The sequence below is a fragment of the Symsagittifera roscoffensis genome, chromosome 2 (genome assembly GCF_963678635.1).
Source record: "Symsagittifera roscoffensis chromosome 2, txSymRosc1.1, whole genome shotgun sequence".
Classification (NCBI taxonomy): domain Eukaryota; kingdom Metazoa; phylum Xenacoelomorpha; order Acoela; family Convolutidae; genus Symsagittifera; species Symsagittifera roscoffensis.
Genome location: NC_087063.1, coordinates 73,821,463 through 73,838,050, shown reverse-complemented (window position 1 = coordinate 73,838,050; position 16,588 = coordinate 73,821,463). Strand labels below are relative to the sequence as shown.

Genomic DNA, 16,588 nt, shown 5'->3' with positions numbered 1-16,588 from the left:
CCTTCTCGTGTCAGGGCGCACTCCAGAATGTTCCAGAATGGAGTATGTTTGGTTTTTTAAAATTGATGGAATTTTCAAAGAGTTTCATTTTATAAGAACAACTAGTAGGCCTCTTTTTTATTTGAAAAGGCTTTTTGAGCAGTAATAAATAGCCATTTAAGCAATGTTTTGAGCAAAATTGAGTGAGCAATATTTAGTTCCGATTTTTTGGGGGGGGGTGCAGGAGTGCTAAACAACGAAAGCTGTCCAAGGGAGCCGAAAATTGACGCTTTATGTAGTTGTGTAGTTGTTGAGCTCTATCCTATCTTTGATTACAAGGGCGGCTATATTAGACAAACATGACACTATGCGAAAGAAAAATGCTGAAGTTGGGCGAATAATTTGATGCTAAAAGATTGTTCGTATGAGCTCAGATCCGCTCAAAAAGTTGTTCGATAAAATTTTTTGTGCGGAATTGTTTATCATCTAAAAGGGAATTGACGTATTGAGCTCATTTTTTTAAATAATGTTGATATGTTTCATGACTTCAACGCGTAAGTGGCTATTTTTTCCAGCTCAAAAACTGCTCAACATTGGATTGAGGTAAGCTATTAAGACGCTAATCATTTTATAATTTTTCAAATATAATAAATTGTAACAAAATTTTTTTCATGGACCGTAAGAGGCAGTCGGAACACTCAAATTTTTGCCCTGATACGAAGAGTCCTGTTGCTGTGGTGTCTAGTGTTAGTCTGACTTTCGAAGAATGTGCCAAAATACTTGTGCCCAGGGTGGTATTTTTCTTCAGCCAATTTTTGACAAGTCTTTTTAATGGTTTATTTTGTTTCATATGAAAGCCTTCGATGCCTTGAGCTCCAATTTAATCAAGACTGCTCGTATGGGGGCAAAGCTCTGAATGTTCCGCCTACCTTTTAAGGTCTATGGAGCATTAACAACATGAAAAAACTAAATGTAAAAAAAAATAAAATGAAAAGAAGATTTTTTTTCAAGTTTGAGATTTTTTGTAAAAACAATCCCCCACAGGCCATACCAAACACAAAATGATAAATTTCGAAGATTGTTAGATCAGAAACCAGCCTTCTCGTGTCAGGGCGCACTCCAGAATGTTCCAGAATGGAGTATGTTTGGTTTTTTAAAATTGATGGAATTTTCAAAGAGTTTCATTTTATAAGAACAACTAGTAGGCCTCTTTTTTATTTGAAAAGGCTTTTTGAGCAGTAATAAATAGCCATTTAAGCAATGTTTTGAGCAAAATTGAGTGAGCAATATTTAGTTCCGATTTTTTTGGGGGGGGTGCAGGAGTGCTAAACAACGAAAGCTGTCCAAGGGAGCCGAAAATTGACGCTTTATGTAGTTGTGTAGTTGTTGAGCTCTATCCTATCTTTGATTACAAGGGCGGCTATATTAGACAAACATGACACTATGCGAAAGAAAAATGCTGAAGTTGGGCGAATAATTTGATGCTAAAAGATTGTTCGTATGAGCTCAGATCCGCTCAAAAAGTTGTTCGATAAAATTTTTTGTGCGGAATTGTTTATCATCTAAAAGGGAATTGACGTATTGAGCTCATTTTTTTAAATAATGTTGATATGTTTCATGACTTCAACGCGTAAGTGGCTATTTTTTCCAGCTCAAAAACTGCTCAACATTGGATTGAGGTAAGCTATTAAGACGCTAATCATTTTATAATTTTTCAAATATAATAAATTGTAACAAAATTTTTTTCATGGACCGTAAGAGGCAGTCGGAACACTCAAATTTTTGCCCTGATACGAAGAGTCCTGTTGCTGTGGTGTCTAGTGTTAGTCTGACTTTCGAAGAATGTGCGAAAATACTTGTGCCCAGGGTGGTATTTTTCTTCAGCCAATTTTTGACAAGTCTTTTTAATGGGTTATTTTGTTTCATATGAAAGCCTTCGATGCCTTGAGCTCCAATTTAATCAAGACTGCTCGTATGCGGGCAAAACTCTGGATGTTCCGACTATCTTTTAAGGTCTATGGAGCATAAACAACATGAAAAAAATTAAAATTAAAAAAAAAATAAAATGAAAAGAAGATTTTTTTTCAAATTTGAGATTTTTGTGAAAACAATCCCCTACAGGCCATACCAAGTACAAAGTGATAAATTTCGAAGATTGTTGGATCAGAAACCAGCCTGCTCGTGTCAGGGCGCACTCCAGAAGGTTCCAGAAGGGAGCATGTTTGGTTTTTCAAAATTGATGGATTTTTCAAAGAGTTTCATTTTATAAGAACAAGTAGTATGCCTCTTTTTTATTGGAAAGGCTTTTTGAGCAGTAATAAATAGCCATTTGAGCAAAATTTTGAGCAAAATTGAGTGAGCAATTCTTAGATCCGATTTTTGTAACAAAAGTAACGGAGTATTTGCGCTTGAGTTGGTTTTTTCTTCAGAACAATTTTGATTTTTTAACTAGCCATTTTTGACGGATTTTGTAGATAACCTGAAAAGTATTGTTGTCCTGAGCTCAAAATTTAAAAAAATATATTTCTTTACCTGTGATTATTTTTTGTAACTTAATCATGGCTTAAAAATTGCCAATCTAATTTGGCCAGTTTTGGACAATTAACGCGCGATATTTCACGTCCTAGAAATTGTTCCAAATTAAAATGAGGCATGCTATTTCCGAAGTACAATGCTATGAACTTAAAATTTCCTAGAGAGGGATGATTATCAAAAAAACGCAAACAAACTTTTCAAATTTTTTCTTTTTTTTTTGAAATTTTCATCAATTTTTGGAGCGGATACTACTCTATATAACTGAAAAGGCAGTCGGAATATTCAGAGCTTGGCCCTGATGCAAGCACACTTGTTTTGACTTTAGCAACGAAAAAGTTAATTTTCTAAACCTTCTGCGACACTCTTTTGAACATTCTTTTTTGTTTTTGCCACTCTTGTTCTTCGACGCTCTTGTAGTTAACATTTTTTTTTCTAAAAAATGGAGGTACAACAGAAAACGGAAATCGATTTATTTCGACGCATCTCAGCCGAAAAAGATTGGTGGTCTGCGATCAGTCATGATACGCAAACATTACTTGAGAAAAAGCACATCGTCACCCCAGTCTGGAAGATTTGCATAATTATGATTGAAAACTTTTTAATTTAATAAAAGACATACGCACAGTGAACAATTTATTAGCACTTAAAAACACATAATCGCTTAAAGTTCATCTTAGAAATTAAAATAAAAAACGGATTTAATTATTTCGGACATAATGTGTGGGACGCGTTTAAAAAATAGGTGGTAAATGGAATTTGTATGATGAAGTTCTAGGTCGCAATTCAGGAACTCTTTGCATGAAGGGCTGTTTCCAGCGTGTCACTTTAACATCCTTAGATTTCTTTTGTCGATTCAGGCAAATCAAAGTTGTACCAATTATTTTTTCTCTAGTATTTGGGCTAATAATTGTACATTGTTTATGTTTGAAAAATTTGGTATTGGTTTGGATTCTATAAGAGATAAAAAATATTTATTACAGAACACTATCGGAAAAATTTTAAACGGATTCTGAAACCCATGCAAAGCATCAAAAAATCTTTAAAATCCATTTCTGATTTTAAAAAAGCTTTAAAATATTTAAAAAGCTCAAAATTGTAAGAAACTTAATTGAATTAAAAAAAGGTGGACCAAATAAGGAAAAGTCTAGTGTATTGGCGTCATATCTTACCGTTTTCTAATGTAATTGATCTAAGTTTCATTAAACTTAAGTAATTTTCAATAGTTAAAATGGTCGCACTTTTTTCCTAATTTTGTTTTGCTTCGGTTGCGTCAATTAAAAAAAGCTGTATGTAAATGGCCGCGTTTCTTTGATCTACAATCAAACATAATGATTTTGGAGTCAGTTTTAAAGTTCACATTGCGCTTTATAAGTAAATTAAAATTATTTTAAGTTTTTTAATTCCCTTTACAAGATGAATTGGGCTATGAAATAATTTTTCTTAAATGTTTAATTTCTGTATCAACTGAAAGAGAAAAATAACAATTTTTGAAAGGTTTAGATAAACATTATGGATAAAACAACCTATATATGGAGTCCCTATATGTACGTAGCGCTTTCAACGATAATTACAAAAGAAAAATAAATGTCGCGAAAAATAGTTTTAATGATAATTACTTCAATTTTAACAATAATTACTAAAAAGGAAACAAAAATTCATAAAAAATAGCTTCCACCGAAATAAGATAATGACTCTTGAAATTTTTGTTAGATTTTTTTTCATCGAAAGCTCAAGCAAATTGAGCTTGACCAGATGTCATTTTTTGAACATTTTGAATGTTTTTTTTGTTTTGTTTTCGGCGCATTTTCCGCTCAAAATTACTAAAAATGGGCGCCAAACATTGCGTTAGTTTCCGATTGTTTCTCATTTATTTATTTAAGTCCAATTATCTGCATTCATATGAAAATATGTGATTTTTCTAGAATTTGTCAGAAAAACTTATTTTTTCTTAATAGTCAAAAATGTCACATTTGCTGGCTTTTGCTAATTAGCAATAAGCTTCAAGCATTCACTCATTTTTAAATTGTTGTTTTTAATTAAGTTATAGTTAAGCTTAAATTTCAACGAGCGAGTTTATTTTACTCTTTTGTAAGGCAAACAAGACTGCTCGTATATAAGTTCAAAGCCCTGAATGTTCCGACTGCTCCTAAGCTTATAGCAAATAGATTTTTGGCAAAAGAAAATTTAGAAAAATTATAAATCTTGGACAATATCGAAAATCAAATGTAAAATTTTGAGTCGTACGAAACTAATACCATCGATTAGCTATGCTTGGAACAATTCTGTTGTGCGGGATAATTTGCCACGCATAAATAATTTGCGTTACGCTCTCAGCATTATGGATAAACTTTTCAAAGCGCGCATAATTTAGTCCAGAACATGACCAATTTGGCAATTTTCAAACCCCCAGAACTTTAGAAAAGATGATTGGAAGTAAAATATCTTTTTTTAATTTGACCTCACGAAGTCAATTTCTTCAATGGGGTATATAAAGTTTTTGTTGAAAACTATTTTTTTGATCGGCCTAAATTGACTGATTAAAAAAACACACCGAGCATAAATATTCCGTTTTCATCAGACTGCTGATTTTGATCATAACTAAATTACTTCAATCGATATCGCAACGAATTGTTCACGTTGACTAAGGGGAATCTGTTGTCCTCTTTTTTTTTCCTGGTCTTCATGTACAAATCAATTTTATGCTGTAACAAGTTACTTTACAAGGTTGTCTAAAAAAATTCGAAATTTTATTTTTTTTGCAGAAAATTTTTTAGTTAAAAATGAAAAAAATACGTTTTATTGCAAAGGAAGCGCCAAATTAAGCCTCCAAAAATAATTTGTTTTCCTAGTGTGAAATTCAATTTTTCTCTGCTCAAAGGAACATTTTTGTTTTCATTACACCTACTCGTTTTTTTTTAATTGTCCGGAATTAACATAAAATTCAAAAGTATCAAACGTGTTTATTCTTGACACTGCGAATTTTTTTTGAATGTTTCTTAAGGTCGTTCAATTCTTGAAAAGCTGAAAGAAAGCTTAAAAATGTTAGCGGTAATCCTTCCGGTGATGAGTTGTGGTAATCGACTTAGGTTTAAAAACAATTCGTGTTCACCCACTTTTTTTGCTTGAACTTAGACCAAAAAAGATTGTTTTCAGACCGGTTCTTCTCGAGAATAAAAACTTCTAATGCCATTTGAATGACGACTGAAAGGCCTCAAACATTACATTGTTGAACTGCATCTTATTCGACCCATTCTAAAAAAAATTTGTGGTACCTGATTTTGCGTGGACAGTGAAAAAATTGAAGCATATCCCAAAGGCAAAGTTTCGCCCGATTTTCACCGATCAGAATAACAACTAAAGCAGGTTGCTGGGCAAGTAAAACAAAATGTTCATCCAAATTGATATAAGATCAAAAAAATCAAGACAAAAAGAAAAATTTTAAAATTTTGAACAAATTTAAAAATTTGCGGAAATTTCGTGTTGTCTAAAGATCCTGTTAAACATTTTCAATTGAAAGGGCGATTGGCTCACATGAAATTGCAAAAAACGGTAACTTAACTTGAAATGTCGTTAACCTTTAATTTTTAATTTTTAAATTAGCTTGAGTTCGTAGGTCGGTCTCATGAAACTTCGCCTGATGTACTCTGAAAATCGAAAACGTTCAGACCAGTTTTTTTAGACCCTGCGAGAATATCCTTGAGATTTTTTAAAAATTCGATATACTACCAATAGGACTTTAAAATGGTCCCCAATTGAGCTCCTTTTTTACGGTCCTTTTTTAGCTAGTCAAACTTGGCTGGAAACAATTCAAAACACGTGAGTGATCATAACAATTACAAAGGTACACGATGAACAAATATTTACGCATGAAACTAATGAAAAACAGTCGTCTTATGAACTGTTGTAGTTAAAAAAATTGACTGATATCGCCGCTGAAATTTTCAAAAGTTTTGAATTAAACTTGATGGTTAAAAATGATGAAATCAAAACTTGATGAATTTTTATCATGTATAATATAGTGCAAATTGTTTTGCAAAATTCGGGCCTAAAATTTCACCCAAAAAGGGGTCGACATTTTTAAGTCAATCAAAAAATTGCGCCAAAAATACCACAGAACTGCCGACAAAACTGTATCAAATTAGGCTTCTCACACCTCTAAAACATAAAATTTCGATATGCAAAGAATGTAATTTTTACAATTTTAAACACCATTTTTTTAATTGAAAAACAACTTCTTAATTTTTTGCAAAATTTTTTAGATAATCTATTTTTATTTTAAATTTAAATTAGACTTTCATTCATATAGTTTTGTCAGTAATTGACTTGGTAGTTTTGGCGTAACTTTGGATTGACTTAAATACCAATATTGGTCCACTTAAAAACCAATAAAGGTTCATTTTTGGGATAAATATTCGGGCCCGAATTGTGCAAATTAAATTGCAATATATAGATTCTGTTTAAACTCTAAGCAAGTTTTGTATTTATCTCAATTTGAAAAAAAAAACGTTTAAATGTTCAAATTTTTTGCTTTATGCTCGGATAATTTTAATCTGTACTGCACTTCGTCTTAGTTTGAACAAGGAATTAGAGAAACAGATTCTGCTTTAATTTAAGCTAAATATTAACAAACTGCTTTTTATCAAGGTGAAGCCCTGAATGTTTCGACTGCTTTTTAAGGCCTTTTGTGTAGTTGTTTGCTCAAAAAATTTTCAAAATTATCCCCCTCACGCTAATTAAAATACAAAGTGATATGCTTTGCATACAGCAAAACTATAAATTGTTTATACAAATCCTAGAACAAATCCTAGAAAAAATCCCCCACCCCCTTGAACAAATCCTAGATCCACCCCTGGTTTGATAGACTCAGCCATTTCTCTGTGATACAGTTAGTAAGATGCACTCATACTGTTGACTTAATTGATTGAATTACTCAAACTGTTCAAAGCCGATTTGACTGTTGAAAAATTACAAATTGAAAATGATATGATCATCATAAAGGCAAGTATGCAGGCAAATCATTCAAATGCAACAACATTAAAACTTGCCATATGTGCAATATCGAATTTGCCATATGTACAATTTTGCAAAACACAGTTTAAGGCTATGCATTTTTAATGGGTTTCAAACTTCTTGTTGTTCACCACTTATATATTTCTTGCACGTGGGCGCAGGCAAAATTTCTGAAGAATGCGCTCATTCTAGATTTCTATAACTACCCCCTCCCCCACCCCACACACACACTATTGAAGAAAAGTACGGAGAAATGGTTACTAGATATAAAATCCGCACATGCTTGTAACCGATTTAGTTTCCTTATCGGGTGATTATTTTTCACACTAAGTCACAGGGAAGATTTTTAAAGAAATCCATCTTTTTGTCTTCTAACTTCTCGAAGTGATATCTTCAGTATTCGGCAATTAGTGGGCGATTCTGACTTGACATTCAGAGTTGTCCTGTTCAAAACTGTACTAAATTCTTTTCTTTGGTTTCTACTATTTTCCCCGTAATCAGTCCATAATTACACGTAAAGTCTAATTAAATATACTTACCGAAAAAGAAAGTACTATTTATTTGTTTTTTTTGTGCGCAATGACCAAATATCTACTCAATCGAAGTTCCAATTACGGTAGGTACATGCTTAAAGGGCAAATTTAAAGCAAACGAGCGTATATGATTTCCCTAAAGCAAGATCGCCCAATACAAATGAATTTGAAACAAAAAAACCTGTCATATATTAAGTGCATAGTGAAAAATATGCATTGCTGCTTTTAAGGAAAATTAATGATTTAAGTGTTTAGTTTAAAAGGTGACCCCTAAGAACCGAAATAGCAAAGCTCCAAATGAGCGTTTTTGTCAAAAATACAACAAAATTTTTAATTCGACTTTTGATCATATATCTATTTCTGGAATATTGATCAAATTTCTATTTCTAGATTATGATATTTCAAGAAAACTTTTTAAAAATAGGAGTTCATGAAATAATTGCGCTGAAAATTGCATAAAACCCGCATCCAGTTTCAAGCGGTAATAATCGATTATATTACGATTTTAGTACCGGTCTTACTCAAATTGAGAAACAATCGATTTTAATCAATTAACAATCGATTATAATCTCTCTTTTTAAGATCAAATTATAATTAATTATAATCCATTATAATCAATTATAATCGATTATTTATTCGTCCATGTTTCGATACAATTATAATCAATTATAATTGATTCTAATCCATTATTTTTATTCAAATTTCTGATTCATTAGTTTCCACAAAAATCCATTATAATCGATTGTAATTGATTATAATCTCTTTTGTTTGTCCATTTTGTTTTCAAAGTTGCATCTAAATTGCTTATATTTTTATTGTTTTTTGTAGACGTTGGTTCCTACGAAAAATGAGAAAAATGTTTTTAAAGTTTTCCAATCAATTCAAACTTATAATTGTTTTTTTCTTTTCTTCCCCATTGGAGTTGTTTTGTGATGCATATTTTAAGTTTTGTAACCACAAAAACATCCGCAAGTTGTTTTAGTTTCATGATTGATTCGGAAGATTTATTTTTTATCTACCGCAAGAACTTTTCCACTAATATGAAAGGATATCTATGAAACTTTTGTTTCGAGGTAAAATTTTGTGTTCAAATGAACCAAAGTGCTCAAGAGATTTCTCTTTTAGAGAATCTCTTATTGACACAAAAGTAATAACCCATAGATATAATTCGAATGTAGTACTGAATTGAAAAAATTTTGGCAAAATAAGAGACTATAATCTATTATAATCGATTATAATCGATTATAATTGGTTCTAAGGGTTTTTTTCTAAGAACTATAATCAATTGTAATCGATTGTAAGAGATTATAACCTCTAGGAAAATATCACGATTATAATCAATTATAAATTTTTTAAACACCTAATTTTGGAAATTATAATCACTTATGATTGTCAAAAAATCATCATAATAATCCGTTATAATCGATTATTTACGACTAAACTTGGTTGCGGGAATTCTTATCAAAACACGAAGCATATCATACTTAGTTTTTTAATTTCGATCAATACAAAAATAGATCCAAAACTTTCTTTAGCTAATCGAAATTTCAAAGAATTTGGAGCTTGAATTTTGCTTAAAAAATGGGGTGCGTAAGAGAAGAACAAAGTAAAAGATGCCGACCTCCCCTCACTCAAGGATTCTGCCGTCCAACCAAAAGGTTTTCCTTTCGATATTATAGTACAAAATCTTTTTTTGACGAATGACCCTAAAGTTTCCTAACGAGGAATTCAGCGCCAATATATGCTAATATTGAGGAAGGAGCAGATCCAAAAAAACAACGCAATTTTTTGGTCAAAAGAATGCTTAAAATTTCAAGCTCAAACTCCCCCTCTTTCGAAAAAACTCATGCTCCTCGTCTGGTTGAGACTGTTTCTTTGTAAAAACCTGGATCCCAATATATTTTCCTAAAATCTGCTTTTAAGTATTCCGCACATATTAGAAATATCGTGCGTAGATAATTTTATTTTTGTGACGAAACTTCCGGCTTACCGCTGAATCAAATGAACCAACTTGTGTACGCCAAATGAATCTTGAACGAGATTTTTGCCCGCAGATTTAACAAAAAGTGTATAAGGAAACGCCTCTGGTGGCGAGGGGTTGAAAAAATCATAGCTCTGCTTGGGCAGGTTGGCTCTTTTTCCTTTCCCCCCCCCCACCTGCAATTTTTTATATTTGAAGTTACTGTTCACTTTGTTCGATTGTTATGAAAATTGACAAGCAGACTAATTAGGCCATGACAAACATATTTGGTCTTCATAATTTACCTTGTAAAACCACTCGTTAGACCATAAAATTCATGTTTAAGTGAGGTGGGGGGAAAAGGAAAAAGAGCCGGCAGGTTTAAAGTAGAAAACGCCATTTAGAGAAAAAAAAATTAATCAAAAATTGTCGAACTAGAAACAAGGGTAGCCGGTTACTGTGCAAGTAGCACAAAATATTCTGACCATACTCTAAAAAAATCAACTTTTTAAATTGAACTTTTATTTCAAACTTTTAAACTATTTTATGTTTCAAATTAGTGTAGTTTTTCTGTATGGTGTGATAAAAGGATTTGACACAAAACTATAATTTAGGCATATTCGACAGTCATAACAATATAGGCAAACTGGACAACAGTTTTTGAATGAAAAGATTGAAAAACAAAAAAAAAAATTTTTTCAATTTTTTTGCGGAAATTTTGGGATTGTTTGAAGTTTTTGATTTGAATTATTTAATGTGGTTCCAATCCCGACTGAAAAGGCTTTAAAATGATATATCACTCAACAGAAAGTAGCCCAGAATGTTCTGACCACAGTCATAGAAAAATACAAAAAAAAAAAATTCAAATTAGTGTCAATTTTTTCCGCTTGGTGTGATAAAAAATCTGAACAAAAAAAAAGAATTTAGGCATATTCGACAGTAATAGTAAAAAGGCCATTCGGAAAACATTTTTTGAACAAAATTGACCATAAAAACGAAAAAAAAAATGAAAAAAAAATTGAAAAAAAATTTAAAATTTTATTTATTAAGTAAGGGGAATTAGAATCTGACTTATAAAAAAATTAAATATTGTTTTCTAGTCTTTGCGAGTAAATTTGTCGCCGAAATGTTTGGGGTTTTAAAACTTTGTTCACAAAAGGGCGCCAAAAACTCCAAAAACTACTTTTATATGAATGCAACTAAGTTTTCACGGCTTAAAGTAAGCTTAAATAACCTGTTGTAAGCCTACACGCTCGCACCATATTATGTCAAAATTAGACCAAAAATCTAAAATTTTGAACCGGTTTCTCTCAAAATTGTGAAAAGTTTTATGAAATATTTCAATGTCGTTCAAATCATGGTTGAAAGGGCTTTAATATGGTATATCATTCGACCCATTCCGATATTTATCTGTGGTACCTGATTTTGCGTGGAAAACAAAAAGAAAAAAAACTAAAACACACCCGAATACAAAGTTCCTCCCCGTTTTTCAAATGGTCGGAACAAGAACTAAAACACACCCGAATAATTTTTTTTCCATTTTCAATGGTCGGAACATCATTAATAGAACTGTTGAAGGGAACTCTGAAAAGTCAAAGATTATCATGCGAGCAGTCTGGTTCAATTTAATTTTGAATGTTCAACTTTGCTGCATATTGCGGCTAAAATTTAACCACTTCTTCTAATTATACAGACTGATGAAACTGCCGTAAGCCTCCCCCTGCTTGGAACGCAGCTATATATATTTTTCATAGTTTTGCTTGAAGTTAATGCTTGAAATTAATTTTCTGAAAAATGAGGGACGTATTAAAAATGTTTTTTTTTTTGTTCTCATTACTATACGCTCAATTTGGATATTTTCGAGCATGTTTTCTGCCTGTTTATGAGTTGCGTTCAACAAGTTAAATTTAAAAATCAAGTTCAATCTTTTATTATCTAAAAACGTATAATTCTAAGGTGTTGCGAAGGGCTTAGATGCCCAGATAACGATGAGAATGAACACTTTGAGTGCAATTAAATTCAAAAAGCTTGTTTGGAGAATTTTTTTAAACATATTTGCCAATAAAATATTATTTCACCCCCCGCCCCCCCCCCCCCACCCTTTAAAAAAAACCTTGACAAAAATGGCTCATGATCTCTGAAATGCATGCAAAAAAGTAAGGAAACAATAACAAATAATTTTTTAAAGAAAACATTAATTTTTTTCCGTAACGGAATACTTCGTTTTCAACGATTAATTTGAAACATTTATCTAATCGGCCTCATTGTTCTTTCTAAAAACTGACGCAATAAGTATCCCTAAAAGCTTCTCTTTTTTCCCTGTGTCCCAATACTTTCGCCTGTGCAAAACTAGCGCGCAATAGAAAGCCTAAAAGCAAACAATTATCCTTAACCAACCAGCATACTTTGGCAGACATTTAAATTTTTCGAGTTTTTAAGCTCATATAAAACTTGGGGTTTTCAATTTTTTTTAGCTCCAAAACGAGTTAAAGCAAAACTTTTCTATTCGTGGACTGAGCTAGAAAAATTCAAACTCCTGATCTACAACAGGGTTTGGCAAAAGCTTCAATATATCTTGACGTTTTCTATTTTTTTTGGGCATTAAATCAAGGGCTGATCCCGGCGTTTCTCGAGGGGTCGTTGTTTTAATAATGTTTGGGAGTTTTTGGGAAGTTGTGGAAATTTTTTTACTTGTCGGGCTCTCCTTAAACGGCAAAAAGAATCAATTTTGCCAAAAGTTCTGCTTCTATGATAAAATACTGCAATAGAAAAATCTGGTTCCCATTGGAAGTTTTACTTACGTGATTCTAGTAAGAAGATCTGGTTGTTTTTAGTTAAAATTTTTTGTAGATGCCGCTTTTTATGTTTTCTTTTTTACTTTTGACAATTTTTCGGCTGTATCAATAACAAGAGCGGTTTTATCTGATTTTGATTTTGTAAGTAGTGTTCAAAAATGATAATAGAAATTGACAGTTGGTACGATGGTCGAATAGATTTTCAGCAGTGGATAATCTCCTACTTCAGAAATTAAAAAAAAAACAATGTTTACTTTATGAGAGGATAAAAAAGGAAAAACAATTCGACCAATCAAAAAACATCGCATAACGTTACCCATCTTTTCCCAGTACTTCAAAATAGATCCACTCCTCTAGCTTAATATTTGTTTAACTTTATTGTTTTTTCACTTTTGCTTAGCTTTCCAATTCTTTTAGGAAAACCATCGTTTGTATTCAAAATACTGTCTTGGTTGATTAAGTATTTTAATATCTGATTATTGTAGTCCTACCGTGGCTGAAGTTATTGTCTTTTAAAATTGCGAATGAATGTTTCATGAGACAGATCTAATCTGATGAAGAACTGAAAAATAAACAGCTCATAATTTATTCACAACCGATATACTCGTAACGGTGTATGGCTTGCTGAAGATTCAATGACCAAAATACCGGGGGAATAAAATTTGGACCGTAGGTAGTCATACTTAATGAAAAAATTTAGAAATTAAAACCCTGAAAGCGGTTTTTCCGTTTTTTTCTGAGACAATGATTGTTTTTTTAAATCAATCAAGTTGAGAAAAAAAGATAACCAATACCTGAAATTTTTTTCTGAAATTGAAACCCAAATGAACTAATTTCCAGACTTTCGAAATCACAGCGAAGCTAATTTTCATTGCCTGGACAGGTTTTTAGAGTCACGAACAAAACTTAAGCATGTCGTATGACTGTCGCAATAATGTGGAAACAGGTAATATTGTCTGGGATTTAGTTGCGATGGTCTAGAAATTAGTCTCAACTGCCTGCAATTAAATCGCGAAAGCCTGAAATTAATGGCAATAGTTTAAAATTTAGTCGTGATAGTCTGAATATAATGTCTCGAATGTCTGAAAACTAATCGCAAAAATTTAGCAACTAAATTTTTTTGCGGGAGTCTGGACCTAAGATTGTGGAGTTACAAAAGGTGGAGACAGCTACAAAAAGTCTTAAACAGGAGTCCTTGAAACAATTTTTGTAGGTATAAAACGCTGGTTTTTTAAGACTTGGCACCATAACGAGTAAATTTGTAAATCTGAAAATCAAGGAAACAAAAACCACAAATTAAAATAAACTTTTAGAGGTGACAATTTTAAAAATTCCATTTTTTCTTCATCCTTTTTGACTGAACAGTTTTGGTCGTTTAGAATGATACGAATTGTTCTGGAATGGTGTGTGCAATTGTTCAGTTCCATTGAGTACAGAAAGTTGTTGTCTGAATTATGGTTAAATCCAGTGCTTTCAGGGGTGGATTGTTTGTTCTGTCTTATCCTCTATGTCTCACACTGCGGCCCTGCCGTGTTGCCTCTGGGTAAAGAGGGGGGACTAAGCTTCCGACGAATCTGATTACGGCGTATTTTTCAGCGAAACACCTAGCTGTCAAACACGAGCAGTATTGCCGAGCAATGAGGATGGTGTCTATTGTCGTCTGTACAGTATCCGCGGAGTACCAATGAGAGGAATAATTTTCTTTTTCAAAGCCGGAGCCATGATCCAGTTTTGATTCGACGCTAGCCATCAGGAGCGAGCTCGATTGATGTTATTGGATGCTGTTCCAACAGAAGTCTCGACCAGAATGAAAGTGTAGTTTTTTATACAGTTTAGTTTTTGTTCAGATTTTTGTTTAGGTCGCGTTGGTTGGGATAACTTTCGAGCTAATGTTACCTGAATTACTGATATTTTTGAAAATTTTACCAATAAAAACTATTTCAACTGACTTTTTCATTTCGATCAAGTCGTAAAAACATGTGTATTAGTAACTTTACCATTTTTGCCACGCAAATTCAGTTACTACAAACAAAAGCCGATACCATTGAGAAAAAACACCCTATCATGATCCTATCGTTTTCAATGTTTTTTAAAATCAATTCTATAATGAAATTCAAAAAAATTTAGGTACGAGAAATTCGAATGGTAAGTTTTGGTTCTCAATCCAATTTACAGCAAGTAAAGTTGGTTCTTGAGAAAAATTTTGTAAGCCCTTTCCTTTTCTTAGGGATAACCTCTAAAATGCCAGATCTGTAAAAAAAAACTTCCGCTAACTTCTTTCTTAAGTCCCATTTAACATTAAGCAACGTATTATATAGATCAAATAGCATAGTCAATTCAATTTGGACCCATTTCAAAGATGGATTAAATCTCCGCTTATGCTTTAACAGCTCAAAATATATCGCGCATGAACTATCCAAAATGGATCAAATTGGCAATCTTTAAATCTCCAATACTTTTTAAAAACTCATAACTGGTGAAATATATTTTTTTAAAACTTGAGCTCATTGCAACACTATCTTTTGGCTGATATAAAATTTTCGTCAACAATGGCGAATTTAGTTGAGGAGTCGAAATTTATCTGGAGAAAAAACAAACCTTACCACTAAAATTTCGCCACTTTCTTCAAAAGGCGGAACAAAATCGAAGCTTTTCTACTGTTTCGAAACTTCTGCTAAAAACAGAGCACTGTTTCAAGTGTTTCATGATGAAAGTTTTGAGACAATTTTTGAAAAGCTTAAAGTTTGACGTTCTTAAAAAATCTGTAACTGGTTTATTGATCACAAAACTTTTCCATTAAAATGTTCCGTTTCCTTCAAAAGTCGAAACAATAAGTCTATGAATGCAATGGCGGTCTATTTTAATCTGTTGAGGTTGAATCTTGGATGTGTCCAGAATGAAATTTCAAAAAGGAGATACTTAATTTTACAAAAGATTGAAACGCTTACCTTTGTTCATTCACATTTCGAGTGGAGTTGTATTGGTCACAAAAAATTAGGTGTCTCTAGATGGCTACGCTCAATTACTGAATTTTTCATCTTTTAAAACTTTTTTGATCGCTCGAAGTGCTAGCAAAATCTTTCCATAACAAGTGATTCTTAGAGGTTTTTCAAACAATCTTTCAATATGCAAAAAAAGAGATGGCGCTGAACTTTTAATTTTTTGATGCTTAAAGCAGAAGCTTAAGAGCATTTAAAACAAAATGTTTACAACCTGTATCTATTTAGAGTTAACTTCATTTATTAAATCCGAACAATTTTGTCGTGCGGAAGCAAATCAACCACAGCAAACATTCTATTTTACACTTCGATATATGATGACTGGGGCTATTTCAAGCTTGATTGGGTTGACCCCTGCTCATTTACTTTGTACAAGCAGCTCAAATTTTTAAACTTTAATATAGCACGCTTCAGACTGCTTCAGCCAATTCACAAGGATTTTTCCTGGACAAACGCGCTAGAACAGTCTCGGAGGTCAAACTGATGTCATTTTTTTTAAATTCTTTTTGGAAGATTATTTGCTTTTTCCAAGCAATCAACGTTGAAAAACTTTGATCACACCTTTGTACTATTTTGAGATATCCGTTTTTGGCTGACTGACCCTAAAAAAATTCTACAAGCATCTCCGGACCCAAAATATACTAATTTTGAGGGGGGAGCGGGGCGCCGAAAAAACGCAATTTTTTGGTCGAAATTTTCCAAGAAGTTCCTAAAAACGCCTTTTTGCCTGTTTGTTTGACCTTAAAAAAAGAAAAAGTTCGACGAACAATTTTCGAT

General features: G+C 32.4%; 1 long non-coding RNA gene across 1 annotated transcript in view; it reads right to left on the bottom strand.

The window, feature by feature from the left end:
• Positions 1–13,213, bottom strand: part of LOC134839582 (uncharacterized) — a 58,637-nt gene extending 45,424 nt beyond the window's left edge. Inside the window, exon 1 of the long non-coding RNA XR_010162392.1 lies at positions 12,819–13,213. This is a non-coding gene — a long non-coding RNA (uncharacterized LOC134839582). The remainder of the gene's footprint in view (positions 1–12,818) is intronic.
• Positions 13,214–16,588: the final 3,375 nt, after the last annotated feature.